The sequence below is a fragment of the Gavialis gangeticus genome, unplaced genomic scaffold (genome assembly GCF_001723915.1).
Source record: "Gavialis gangeticus isolate Ggan-Ray unplaced genomic scaffold, GavGan_comp1, whole genome shotgun sequence".
In the NCBI taxonomy this organism is placed as follows: domain Eukaryota; kingdom Metazoa; phylum Chordata; order Crocodylia; family Gavialidae; genus Gavialis; species Gavialis gangeticus.
In genome coordinates, this window is record NW_017729022.1 from 92,566,780 (window position 1) to 92,581,450 (window position 14,671).

Below are 14,671 nucleotides of genomic sequence, written 5' to 3' on the forward strand. Positions count from 1 at the left end.
AGGTTAGTCAGGCAGGATCGGCCTTGCATGAACCCATGCGCTGGTTACCCCTCAACCTCACTTCCCCTGCAGGGATCTCACAAATGTGGCCCTTGATTATTTTTTCCAAGACCCAAGATTCTTCGGTATAATTCAGCTACTACTGAAATCAGTACAAAATTCTGTAACAGAGATTAAGTGTCAGGTTGGTATAACTTGGAGTGAAGTTAGAAAGACATTAACATGGTAGGTAGTATTGCCGGAGGTGACCACGTCACGTATCATTTTGTGGCCCCATCTTCTAGCATTGAAACAAATAGGCACATTTTCATGGATTTCAATGGGAGGAATGCTATTCCTTTTAAATACATATGATTAATCCCAAGTGTGTTTGGGGGCTTGGCATACTATTAAGAAAATGAGTCAGAGCATATAAACCAAACACTGAACAGTCTTGAATAAATTAGATAAGTATCATACGGTAATGGAAATCTTAAAAGGGTCCCAATGGTCAAGAATGAACTTGAGAAGTTTTATAGTACATCACTAATGAAGAACTAGCTTATACACTAAGAAAGATTAAGATTATAAAAATTGGAATTTTTGGCTAGATCAAATGGTATAAAAAAGCTATTCCTTTCATTGCATTCCCTAGAGACCTAATTTTGCAACATGATCAACTGGCATAGATACCTTTTCAGCTTTACAATCTCTCTTGAAGTCGGTGCAACTCCACATGGATGGTAAGGTATGCACTAATGGATCCAGTCATGGAGCTGGGATGTAAAACTGATGTTACAGGAATCTGTATGATATGGTGTATACATTCAATTCCAGAAATGAATGTTTAAAAATGCCTGCCTAGATGTGGAACAAAATAACAGAGCTTGAGCAGACAGATTATTTTTTTTGCTGCTGTTATGGTGCATCAAACCTGAGAATAACATAGTATGGCAAGCATCCTGTTTTTTCAGAGGATCCCTCCCTAAATGCATTACTTTGTCCTCTTTCAAAATCAATTAATTATTTCTATTATCTGCTCCCACAAGTTGTGTGTATGTTATATGTTACCTTGCAGCTTGATCTTTGGTATGTTTATGATGGCTGCAATATAATTTTCTAAATATTTCCACTGCAAACCAAACTTTTTCTTACATGAAAAGAGAGAGATTTTGATGTTTCCTTAAGCTTGTTTATACTGTGGGTGTCTTCAAAAGTAGTGTAAGCAGTTTTTAAATTCCCTCTATTAACAACAAGTGGAATGGAGCTGCCCTGGAGCTTACCATATATGTATGCAGTAAAAACACCATTGTGAAGGTTACAATAAATATTTTTAGAAATGAATACATCGGTTACAAGTGGCATAGAGGATGTGATCAGATGTCAATGAAGGGCAGTGGGCTGGTTGAAGATGGAAGGATGTACTGAATATGAGGAAGAATTTAAAACTGCAATTTCAAAGCTTTTGCATCTAATCCACACTTGTTTGATTTTAGCCACAGTGAACTTTTGGTCCTTGACAGCAGTCCTTTCCAGACTCTCCATCTCACGTAGTCTTTTCTGAACATGAAGGACGTGTTAACTGACTGTCTAATTATGCAATGTGGCTGATACAGATAAGCCAAAAGAGGGGGAGGTACAGGTAGATCTAGAGTAACACCACCGATAGCTTGCCCAAATACTAATACTGTATTTGTTTTGCTTTGTCTTTGCTAGCTAAAGTGTTTGAGTATTAGAAAAGACTAAGCATATTTGAGCAAGCTAAGAGCAAATACATCTCTTACTGTAATCCACAGCACTAAGAGGTACAGTGTTTGTAAATGAGACAATGTAGAAAATCAGTTCCCCTTATATATTCTTTTGGGGTATACAAAGCGTAGACTTTTAGGTTCCTCTTTTTTTTTTTTGGTACCTTATACATGTCTGCATCTCTACTGGTTTTAAAATGAGTGCAGGTTCTAATGCTGTAATTCTGCTAAGCAAAGCATTCCAGATGTAAACCTCTGAGTATGATTGTAAGTCCACATGGTGGATTTTCCTAACGTTAATATCTTATTTATATTGCCAAATTAAAGCATTCATAACCCAGGAACAAGCCCCCCAAAATCATAAGATTTGAAGGAATATCTTTAAGGGTTTGCTTTATATGCCTTCAGGATTTTGAACTTTTAGAATGCATTTTGGTAATGTGATTAACTTTCCCACCCCCACCACAACCAATGCAATGCAAGAGAGGTACCTTTTTTTTTTTTTTTTTGACCAAAAGCTGAGAATCTTACAGCTGTTGAAACTATACAAATACCACAAGCCTTATAGTAACATTGCAGGTTTTGGCAATAATATTCTTTCTCAAGGCCTGAGAAGTAATCAGCTGTGAGACCCATTTACTGGCATCAGTTCATCCTGACCCATGTTAGTTGACTGGAACCAGGCAACAAACATCACTATCTTCAGTTCCTGTATATCCTGTATATACGCTCAGTGCTAGAACCTGACCAGAACAGAAGAAGCGATGGCTATAGACAAACTGAACAATTATCCAACCTTAAAAGCAGGGATGGATAGACTATCTGCACTTGAAAGTGTGTCAGCTGATCTATTGTAATTGTTTTGTGTTTAGCTTCACTACTCTCCAGTAAGTGAAGCTAAACTAGGGCAGTTTACATTGGAATGAAACAGATGCTTAATTACTGTGATTTCATTTCCGCTTACTGTGGGATTCACTACACGTGAAACAATTACCATATTCCAGACTGAACCATTGTTCATTTTCTCCTCTATAAATTATTTATGTAATATAAATGTTTCATTTATCCACAGGCAAAGTCCTTGAGCTCTTCAAGGTAGCAGAGGATTGGGGAAATCAGATGTAGGGCTTCTGAGTTTTCCTGGAAGAATAAAAACCTCAGGGGATTATTGCCAGATGTGGTAGACTAAATCCCCCCCGCAACGATTTGTAGCACATTCCAGTAGGAGCATGAACAGAACTACATACACCTAGGTAAAATCTTTAAAAAATTTGAAAAGATCCCTGATCTTTACCATTTGTTAGCCATACTTTGTATGTACCTTCAAGCAGAATTTTGAGATTTTTTTTCTGGCTACGTACCTTGTGAAAGTTTCTCACAGCCCTATGGCTCTCAAGTGTCTTTTCTCATGCTATAAACAAGATATCTCATTTGAGGTGATCCTTGATTTGTTCTGGGGTTTGAACCAGATAGGAACAGGGGTGTCACAGCCATTTACTGATGTAACTCTTCCAAGATGAATTGCTGCTCCTCTGCTGGCTAGGGAGAGCAGACAGCCTGACAGGCTTGTCCCTGGAATGACCCAGACAGTCCAGCTGACAAAGGGAGGGTCAGAGTATAACACATTTTATCTTGCATATTTCACAGGTACTTAACATGGGACAATGGACTTGTATATGTGTAAGGTCCTGGGACAGAAGGCTTTCTGCTTGGAGAAATGTGACATCTATTACAGAGCTCAGAGGTGGTCTCTGAATGTCAGAAGCATCTGGAAACATACGCTATAGACTTCCAATCATTGCATTGTAACAGGTTTAGCACCTTATCAAGTTTATAACTTCTAGTATCTCTAAAATGCCACCCTCATCTGAATTTGCAAAACTTCACTCATTTGGAAGACTTCTGAAGCACTTGGTATGTTGAACAGGAAATGAAAACAGCCATGATTTCCAAATGCCAGTATAATGCTGTCAGAGGTATTACTCAGTTAATTATTAGGCAGTTTCCTTATTGATTCATACCAGCCAAGTACCTTGCTGATTTGGGAATGTTGCAAGGAATTAGTGCTTATTGTTGTTAGATCAAAACTTTCCATTTATGTATAGATTTATTTCTTAGATTTACATCCCTTTGTAAACAAACTGGCTCAGTTTCATAGTTTCATAGTTGGTAGGGTCGGAAGGGACCTGAGCAGATCATCAAGTCTGACACCCTGCCATGGCAGGAAAAAGTACTGGGGTCAAACGACCCTAGCAAGGTGATCGTCTAGCCTCTTCTTAAAGACCCCCAAGGTAGGAGCCAGCACCACTTTGCTTGGAAGTTTGTTCCAGATCCTAACCGCCCTGACAGTGAAGTAGCACCTCCTGATGTCTAGTCTGATTCTACCCTGAATCGGGTCCCTTAGCCTCTCCTCGTAGGGCCTGCTCTGCTGCCCCCAATCATGTAAGTGGCCCTCGTTTGGACTCTCTCCATGTTGTCCACATCCCTCCTGAAGTGCAGCACCCAGAACTGGACGCAGTACTCCACCAGCGGCCTGGCCAGTGTTGCATGGAGGGGGAGGATCACCTCCTTGGACCTGCTCGAGATGCATCTGTGCATGCATGACAATCTGTGGATGCATCAGGTCTTCCTGACTGCATCCCCACCCTGTCAGCCCAGGTTCATTTTGGCATCAGTAATGACTCCTTTTCTGCCTCTGCACTGCCGAGAAAGGGAGTTCCCAGCCTGTAGGTATGCTGCTGGTTCTTCCTCCCCAGGTGCAGCACCTTGTACTTGTCAGTGTTGAAACCCATCCTGTTCTCATCCGCCCACCCCTGTAACCTGTCTAGGTCTGATTGCAGCCTATTCCTCCCTTCTAGTGTGCCCACTTCTCCCCACATTTTAGTGTTGTTAGTAAATTTGAACAGGGTGCTTTTTACCCCCTCGTCCAAGTCACCGATGAAGATGTTGAACAGTGCGGGCCCGAGGACCGAGCCCTGGGGGACCCCACTGCCCACATCCCTCTAGGTTGAAAATGACCCATCCACCACCACTCTCTGGGTGCGGCCCTCCAGCCAGTTAGTGACCCATTTGACTGTGTAGGTGTCGATGCCTCAGTCCCCCAATTTTTTAATGAGATATTTTTTTAGTGATGATCCAAACTGCAGTATTCAGATACGAGTCAGGATTTAAGCTTCCCAAGGTACGGTAGTTACGTGAGTGTTTTTTGAGATCTCAGGTTATATTTCAGCCCATTAGGAAGAGATGCCAAATAAAAGTTTTGAATGCAGAATATGGGGCTCACTAACGCTTAATACGTAGTGTTGGTTGGAACGTCAATGTCAGCGCTGAGTGAACAGAACTGTAATAGGGAGCAATTCTAAACCATATTAGAAGTTCATGAAAATAGGAAGACATGAGTTAGTGAATGTAAATGAATTGTAACAGGTGAGTACCAGCTGTTATGCTAATCAAAGAAAGACATAACACATTTGACCTAGCAACTCTTTTGGGACTTTACTGTAGCAGAACAAAAGAAGGCCCTGAAGGCACATGAAAACCCTTGCAAAAAGGAAAACAGAAGCACAAACGTGTTTGAGTTTTGTCTACAAACTGGCCTGAACTAAAAAACTAAAATGAAAATTGCTTTATGCACACATGATGTGGAAGAAAAACTAAAACTAAATTTGGCACAAAGTTTTCATATTGGGCGTGATTTACACATGCAAATTGTTCTTTTCTCAGTCAACTGAACTGTTCATACCATGCTTGAGCCCTTGTCTTCTCTCAGAAATGTATGTCATGGGAGCTGCTTTAAGTTTCATCAAAGAATTTTGGCAAATGAATTGCATCTGTGGTTTCCCTCCACCTGCTCTGGTCACACCCTTTACCTTGCTGGTGTTACTTTGTTCGGGGTAAAAGAGGATGCCCATGAGCCCCTGGCAGAGAGGAGCTGAGGAAGCTTTTTAGGAAGACATCTGGGGATGTGACTTCTATCACACAGATTTCTATATTTTGGGCTGTGGTATCAGGAAGTTACCAAAGTTGGGAGTATTAGAATTAGGGCTTAGGTTCTCCCATTTGCCAAATCTGAATCGATATTCTTTCTAAAAGTTGGACCCTTCCCAAGCTGAGTCTGGGATGCTTGTTTAAGAAGATATGGAAAAACTGATTTAAATAAAATAAAAACAATCTAAATGTTCTTTGTTGAAATGGCTTAAAATGAGATACACTTTTGCTGCAAGTTGCTTTTTTTTCTCCAGATCTGATTCTGAAAATTAACTACTTTCAGAATTTCAGCCTAATTGTCATAAGGGAGGACTGGAAAGTCTCAAGGGAGACAGAATACACAACTGGTGTGTTTAATTGGTGGTTTGTTAATTGATATTCTAATTGATAAATCGATTTACTAATTTGGAAATTGGTGCTATAATGAGAATTACTATAAATATAAACATAACTTTAAGCAATATGAAAATATCAAATTAAAGATATATATTTTTTTAATTGAAGAGTCTTTTTGAACTGAAAAATGGAAACACTCTGTTTTGAATTGCATTTTCCCTAACTCAGATTTCAACTAATCAATATTTTTAACAGAAAAAAACCCATTCCTTTGTAATATTTCTTACCAGCTCTAGCTATGTTCACTTAGATAAGTGCTTTTAAATCTTTTTTCAAGGAACCCTTCACAAAAATCTCAGCTGTTAGCATTACTGTTCTCTAGACTTCACTGGCTCGCTGGTCTTTGCTTTGGATTGTCTGAGTGACAGTAATATCTCTACTGTGCCAAAAACAGCAAAGAACATGTGGATTGACTTTTTAAACAGATGTAAAATATTTGGAAGGAGGGTGAGTTGTAATTTTTTAAATGGCAGCTCCATTATAACCAGCTATGCTACCTCACATAATTCCTTGTCAGCCAGTAAGAATCTGCCTTATGATAATTCCTTGTTTCCTGTCGCATGGCCAGTTTTTAGTTGATTGAGATGCAATTTCCTCCTCTTCCCCCATTTCTTCAAGACATTTGCTGCATTTAAAACATTAATCTTGTGTGTAGAAGTTTGTAAAATTATTTCCGAAAATGCTGTCCACATTATCCTGTTTGTGTACCCTGGCAGAGAATTGCTTAGAGAATTCCAGCAACTTAGTAAGATATGAATTCCTTTTCCTGAGATCAGGCTGGCTTTCAGTAATCAAACTGTTCAAATAGTTTGCTTTTTAAAAAATGAAGTCAAGCTAACATGTCTGTAATTTTATGATAAGTCCCCAAGTTCTTTTGGGAACAATACCATGATTTGGGGAACTTTTTAGTTATCCATGCTATCTGTGGAACCTAGGAATTTAAAAAGGGACTATCTAAGGGAGAGTGTGCATTTAAAATTCTTCTAAAGAAGTAGGAATCACTATCAAATCAATCAGAAATCTGTTTCCTGCAGTTGGATTTGAGAGTCAATTTGTACCTGTGTTCCATGTGCACATACATATACATATCCATACATGTGCGAGTGTGTAGGAACATTAGAACTAGTGACTCAGTCAAGTGTTTTGGGATAAATTCTGCTCTCATTGACTCTGGGACACTGGACATACTCTGGCCTTACATTACTGTTTTTTTCTGGCAGAATTCTTTTCTTTTATTTCCAAACCAGTCTTACTAGAGCTGAGCATTTTTTTTATTAACCATTTATTCAATGATAAAGGTATTTGTTGTCTTCTTGAAACTATTTGTGAATTTCTTGAATAGCAAGGGGGAGGGTGAAATTGCAGTAGTCCCTTTTTTATCCAATACCCTATCGGATAGGATGAGGAAAACACAGGCCAGTTACTTCCTTTGCCCAAGACAATTTGAACTCATGTAATTCATTTTCAATAGGGAATCCTAGCTGTCAGGCTGTAAGTTATTCTGAGCGTGTTTCCCTCAATCTCTCCCGTTAGATTTGTTCTACTTTTCATGGAATACATAAATACCATATTTTCTCATTTATAATACGCTCCAGAATAAAATACGTAGAAAAAGGATCTTTCCTTGTAGTAAGTAATAGGGGTATGTGAAGTGGGCCCTATTTGATTCGGATTCAGATTCAGATTTGGCTCAAATCAGGGATAGTGATTCAATCCATTGATTCGGATCACTGTCCCTGATTCGATTAGGCTGAATCTGAAGATTTGATGCTGATTCGGACATAGACGCAGCTTTAAATGTTTTTTTTACATACCTCAAGGTATCAGTGTGGCCTGTGAATGCTGTGATGCTGGGGTGGATGGAGCGTCCCACAGGAGTGTGTGCATGTGTGTGGGGCTCCATGTGCTTAGTAGCAAACCCAGAAGTGGACCAGAAGTACTTCCAGTCCACTTTCAGGTCCACTGAGGAGCACGTGGACCCTGGGTGCCCCCTGCCAGACCCAGGAGGCACCAGCCAGGATGGAGGGGTGGGGCCTGGCGCGCTCTCCGGTGAACCCAGGAGTGGACTAGAAGTGCTTCTTGTCCACTTCCAGATCTGCTGCTGAGCATGCTAGGGAGTCCCCCATGCTTCTGTGGGATACTCCATGGCATCACAACACTCACGAGCTGCCTGCTACCTAGAGGTATGTAGAAAAAACATTTAAAGCTGTGTCTATGTCCGAATCTCTGATTCGATTCGGAGAGATTAAAGGGTCCTCTGATTCCATTTGGATTCGAAGATTCGGCCACTGAATCAGGCCAAATCTTCACCAAGTTGAATCAGGGACCAAAGCTTTGCACAGCCCTAGTAAGCAACTGAATTGCGGCAACTAGAGAACTGAGCCTGCTTGTCATTTTGCTCCCTGTAGATCACCACACACTTTACTTTTGGTTTCATCTTGTAAGTAGCAGAAACTGCTTTTACCATATTTTTCACCATATAATGCTCACTTAAATTTTCAACAACTGGTTTTTGCAGAAAAGTTGCATGTTGTATGTGAGAAAATATGGTATTTATTAGACAAGAGGATGACTTCTTTGGGCAAGAGGATGACTGTTGTGTTTCCAGTCCATGTCTATAATTTATACAGCGCAGGACAACATTGACAGAAGAGATTAATAATACCCTCCTCCAAACTATCAAGTGGGAATGTGACAGGTTGGAGAGAGGATTAAATTCCATCAGGCAAAGGATACAATTGAACCTGGATGTTCTGCACCTTGAGTGAGACCCTCACCACTGGGTTATTGCATAAAAGGTGTGGCATCATAAGAATAATGAGTCTAAACCTTTGCTTTCTTCACAAAAAGAGGAAGCTGTTTTTTCTAGGTTGAATGAAATAATCCACTTGACATATAACAGATTTTTTCTTTTTTGTTTTGGCTAAATGGAAGCTTCCCCCCCGCTAGATGCTATTCAGTTTTTCTTTTTAAATGTTTTTCTTTCCTTTTGTTTAGCTTCCACATCAAACAAAATATCACTTATTCATGTGTTAATATTTCATACTGCATCAAGACACTGGCCTTGACAAAATTGTAATTATTTTTGTAATGCGTTCATGGTTTAGCAATGCTTTCCTGTCTGCTCTTCAGTAGATAGCATAATACCAGTTACGACCTATTTTAAGTGGCTCATTGTTAATGCTGCTTCCTTACTGAGTGTCTAGTGTTATTGCTAAAACTCTAGTATGTAGTGTGATGAAGTAGTTATAGTATTTTGAAGTATAGTTCTGTGAATGAATGAGCTGAATTCATCCCTAAAACAAATTTCTGATGTTGTACAGCAGTTGAATTTGAGCTGTTTTTATATTACTAAATATGTTCCCAGCTTAGTTTGTGTGAAAGAGATGAGAGGTTTTGTTTGTGAAACGTACGCTTAATTTTTCCCTGGGTTTTCTGCCTTCTGAACTTTTCTTGATATACAGATAGCCCCTAATTCAAAGTTAACTTCCTGTAAAACCAGTATCTGCTTTTGGGTGGTCTAAGACTACATAAGAATCTAGGTTAATTAAAGTCCCACCTTTGGTTTGTTGAAAGGTCTGAAATTTTCTGAAGTGACTCATGACTTGGGGAGCCTTTATCTTTGTGGACCTATGAGACACCATGAAAGTGTCTCAGTTTGAGTGCCTGACTTTGTGGGGATCCAGGTGATTCTCCCTAAGGAGGCAGATTTTTAAGAAACTACTCAGTCTGGTTTGTAATGCAAGTTGGCTATAGACCTGCTGTGTGGCCTTGGGGTAGTCAGGCCTCCTTCGCTGCAGCTTCACTTTTGTGAAACCATAGAGAATGCAGAAATCAATAACACAAAGCAGTTTCATGAGGATAAAGCATTGCAAATCATGGGAAGGTGAGGTACTGCAGTAATGAGACCGTGTAATTACAATAGATAGCTAGTGTGGCTCTTTTTCAAAACCCTTCAGGATTGGGCTTACTATGATTCAGTATTTTACATAAACAGTGATGTAACATGTAATGTTCATGAAGCACTGAGCTTTCCTTCTGCACCATATATATCCTGTACACTAGGCAACACTACAGAGCCTAATATGCAGTTTTAAAGGAGAAAAATGTTCAGTGTGATTTCCTGAAAACATCCTTTCCAGTGTGAGCTTTATGTGAAACTTCTGGCTTTTAGAGAGATTTTTACCAAATGTAAGGTTATTCGCATGTAAGCTTCTTAAAATTCAGTTTCCTTTTAACCTTTAAGTCCCTCCAAAAATCATTCTTTTAGGTTATAAATCATGTATTAGTCTTTTTCAGCCATTCCAATCTCTTAGCAGCTGTTTCTTAAAAAGTGGATTTTATCAACACTTGGGATCCCTCAAATTAATAAACATTTTATGAATATATAATTGAGTAACTGACAAACCTTTAATGGTAGCATCCTTAAGGACACTCCTGTACTAAAACCCAAAAATGTCTTGGTTCTTTCAAAGAGAGAGGATGTATTGTTATTTTACACTATTAGAGATTGGGACCTGTTAAGATTATATAGGCTCACAAAAAGGGGGAACAGAATGTGGTGATCTGTCTGAAAGCAGGGGCAGATCCAGAGCTGGTACAGTTGCACCGTCCTTTGATTCCTGCTCCACCCAAACTTTAAAACCAGCTGCCTGGTGGGGATGACAGCATTTCTATTCAGGCACTGCAGAGAGAATCAGTTAAGGTTAGGTTCATTATCATCTCCCTAGTTCCTGCTAATATCTCTACTCTACAGCTATTAATGATCCTCTATCCCTTTTAATTGCCTTGATGTTCCACTATTCAAACTTTTCTTTCTTCTGCAATTTTGCTGTCTGTTAGTCATATTCTGTAACGTCTCCCTTCTGTTTCATAGCCCTGCAGGCTGTTGTTCGCTCTAGCTGAAAACCTTAACTTGGAGGTGGTAATCTTAACTCAGGTGTAGAAATGACTGACAGTGAAATACTGGAGGTACTGCCAAAAGACCCACGGGAAAAATAGATTTTTTTTTTTATGAATAAGAGATGCATATTTAACTATGACTACAAGCCTAATGACACAATATCTTTTGACTATTTTAGCTATTTTTGCCTACCTTGTATTTTTAAAACATATATAATTTAGCAAGTTAGGGCACATTCCAATAGTCATTTGTTTGTGCCTTGATCTTGAATGGAATAATATAATGCTAGCCTCCTAGCATCTTAGTAAAACAATTAGATTTTTTTAAATGGAAAGAAATGTGTTGTGTTATGTTAGATGTGATGACGTACCATACCATCTGCATCCCCTCTTCTCAAAATCCTAGATCCACCCATATCTGAAAGAGTTATTTCAGTAGAATCTACCTGGTGAAACGATAGAGCCTCATGCTCTTTACTATTTAGATTATATGCTTAGTTACCAGAACACATTTGTGTGGGAAAGCAGTAGGTACAGTACATTCAAGAAGGGTATTTACCAGACAGTACTATTTAAAAAAAAAAAAAAAAAAAAGGAAACTGAACTCCTAGGAAGAGAAGGAACCAATGAGGAAAGTCAAGGAAGAAGTTAGAGAAGTGATATAATAAATCCTTTGTTGCATATGTAGTTACAGGAGTATTCTGGATTTTTTTCTTCTGTGAATCGGAGAACCTTTTGTTTTCAAGTCTTGTACCGGGGATCTTTGCCACTTTTATTTTCACTCAAGTGAAACCTGTTCCAGAGGACGGACGGACGGACATGTACTCCTCCCTCCCCCTCACTTTCTCATAGACAGTTTCCTTTTGTTCTTTCTTTGTTTTCCTTCAACAAAAATGAGTTGTGTAGGCTGATAGTATATGGGCTGCTATGTGTGCTTGAAGAACATAGTGCTATTAATGTTTGAGGCTTTGTTTATTAAACACTAATAAATAATATTTAAGTAAACCTAATTTGTCACGGTACTCTACCAGCTGGTCATTTAAAAGCACAAAAGAAAAAATCTGAGACCCTGAGTATGCTGTACTTGTTGCCTAAAGCCATCCAGTTGAAACCCTTATTAATAAAGCTCGCAATTGCCTTTTAATTTTTTTTAACCACCCATTATGGCCGGATGCTCTGCTGCACATCAAAGGAATTTTGGTTTTAAAAGGAATGGCGAGTGCTGTGCACTGCATTTGCCCCTCTTTGATCCCCATCCGCAGAACAAATAGGTCTCATTAATCAATATCTTCCCTAGTCCTTTTTGCTGGTGCCAGAGATCTGTTTCCATTTTGTTATGTTTTCTTTTAAATTAGTAGAAGGTTTCTGTGGTCATATTAGTCTAAAAGGTAAATTTCTTACGGCTGTAAGAATGATGTCATATTTTTTGTGAGGCTAGGGTTTAATTTAAAGCCCTGAAGCCTAAATATTGTGTTGTAAATACTGAAGTAAGAGTAACAAACACCAGTTTGAGCAATCCTTTGGCTAGAATTTGTTCACGTAAAATATTAGCAAGTCGTTGCTGACAGAGAGCAAATTACTGGAAGTCACAGTCTGTTTAAAGATGTTTCTTCAACAGAAAGTAATGGTGAATTTGGTGAATGAATTGGAATTTGCTTAGCCATATCTAGGCCTGGACAGATTTCAGTTGGGGTGAGTACTATGTGTTCTGTCTTCCTCTCCCCCTTAAATCTTATATAGGTAAAATTCTTTATTATTTTCTTCTGAACTATTGTGTAGTTTTGTTGCTCAGTTCCCCATTTTCATTGCAATGGGGACAAGGAAATACAGTAATAGGGATTGCTGAAAAGTGAGGTTTTTCAGTGTGATTCATAGAAAGTTCCTAGTGGCCCATATAAACTGATTTACAAATTACACAGAAATCTCTAGTCACTCACTTGCAGCCATGCTAGGACTGTACAGGCCTTCTGCCCAGTCATGGCTCCTAGTTCAGCCAGTGGGCAACGTGGAGCAGCCAGTGGAGGGCACCCACACCTCATGCCCCTGCACTCCATCATGAAACATATCCCAATGTACAGATATACCAGACACCGAGCCCAGGAGAACCCCTGCACACTGGCAAAGCTCCATGGTTCTGGCTTTGCACACCACACCTTAAAGGCCAAAGCCAGGCACACTGCCACTGGGACCCTAGCATGGCCTCTCCTCCCAGCCCCATCATGCAGTTGGGAAAGTAGAGGCAGCAAAAGCCAGCAATCACCTTCTTCAGGTTGACAAGGGGAATGAAGCGGTTGGCCAGGATGTCCTGGATGACCAGGCCCACTTCCTGAATGGTCTCTTTGGCCATGGTCTTGTCCATGCCAAACTGCTTGACATCATAGCAGTAACTGCTGGGGGTGGCCAGGTTCATGATGGTGATGGCCATCTACTTCTCCGGACTAGGGAATGGCTGCATGTTGGCATCCTGGCCTGCAGTATGGGGGGCCAGCTGGGCAACGATGTACAAGAAGGTGGCCCAGAATATTCAAAATGTCTGGATCCTCCCACCTTCCTCTTCTCAGGTGCCCAAGATGATCTGCTCCCACCAGTCAGTGCTGGTGTTGCAGACAGAGAACCAGCACTTGACGGTCTGGAGGGTAATGCCAGTGTCCAAGCTGTCCTGGGTAGTCTCATCCTCACTGGCCAGATGGAAGTCAGTGACCCAGTTGAGGATGCTAGGTGGTTGCAGGGTGCAGTAGCTGGCCCTATGTGGGACAGCCAGCTGCTGGGTTGGGGGCATGTACTATGGTGACCCACTGCTACATCATGTTCAGGTGGGCATGTGTGATGTTCTGCAACTTCTGCCAAGAGTAATGCAGGGTGACAAGCAGGACATTCTGTAGCTACTGAGCCTCCATGCTTGGGTGGAGGTAGCAGGATGCTATGGCAGGGTGTGGGCAGATCAGGACATGAAGCTACATGAAGCTCTCAATGGAGGGTGCTTATTCTGGGTCTCTCTGGCAAGCCTCAGGCTGTGCACAGGGAGGGTCTTCAGGGATGGGGCAGGGAGCTGGGGGCATGCTTGCTGGCAGCCAGTAGGTGGTCTGGGCACTGAACCTGCCCTTGGCTGCTTCAGCCACGTGCCCAATGGCCATGGCCCCCATCTCTTCCAGAGCCAATGCATTATGAATCATTTATCTTTATTTTCTACTGCAGTACTGAACATCATGTACTATAGATGAAAACTTAGACATTAACACAGTTAAACTAACGATAGGGAATATTTTACTGATATTTTGTGTATGATGCTTTGTTTCAAAATTTCAGGGAGCCACAAGGTTCCCTGAGTTGGTTTATGGGAGACAGAGCTGGGTCCATGGGGCTGTGTCAGAGTGCATGGGTTCCCTTATGCTTAGTGTCTGGCATATCTGTAAATTGGGGGGGTTCTTTGTGGCAGGGTGCAGGGGCATGCCTGGGGGACATGGGTGCCTGCCCCCTACCCTCCAAGCCTGCTCTGGCCTACCTGCTGGCTGATCCTGGAGTTGTGTCTGGGCAGAGGAGCTGTGCAGTTCTGGCACTGTTGAAGCAGTAGTGGACACTGAGAGAAGCCTCCCCTGCCTGTTCTGGGCTGCCTGCTGGATGAGACAGGAGCCACAGCTGGGCAGAGGGGCTGTGGTTTG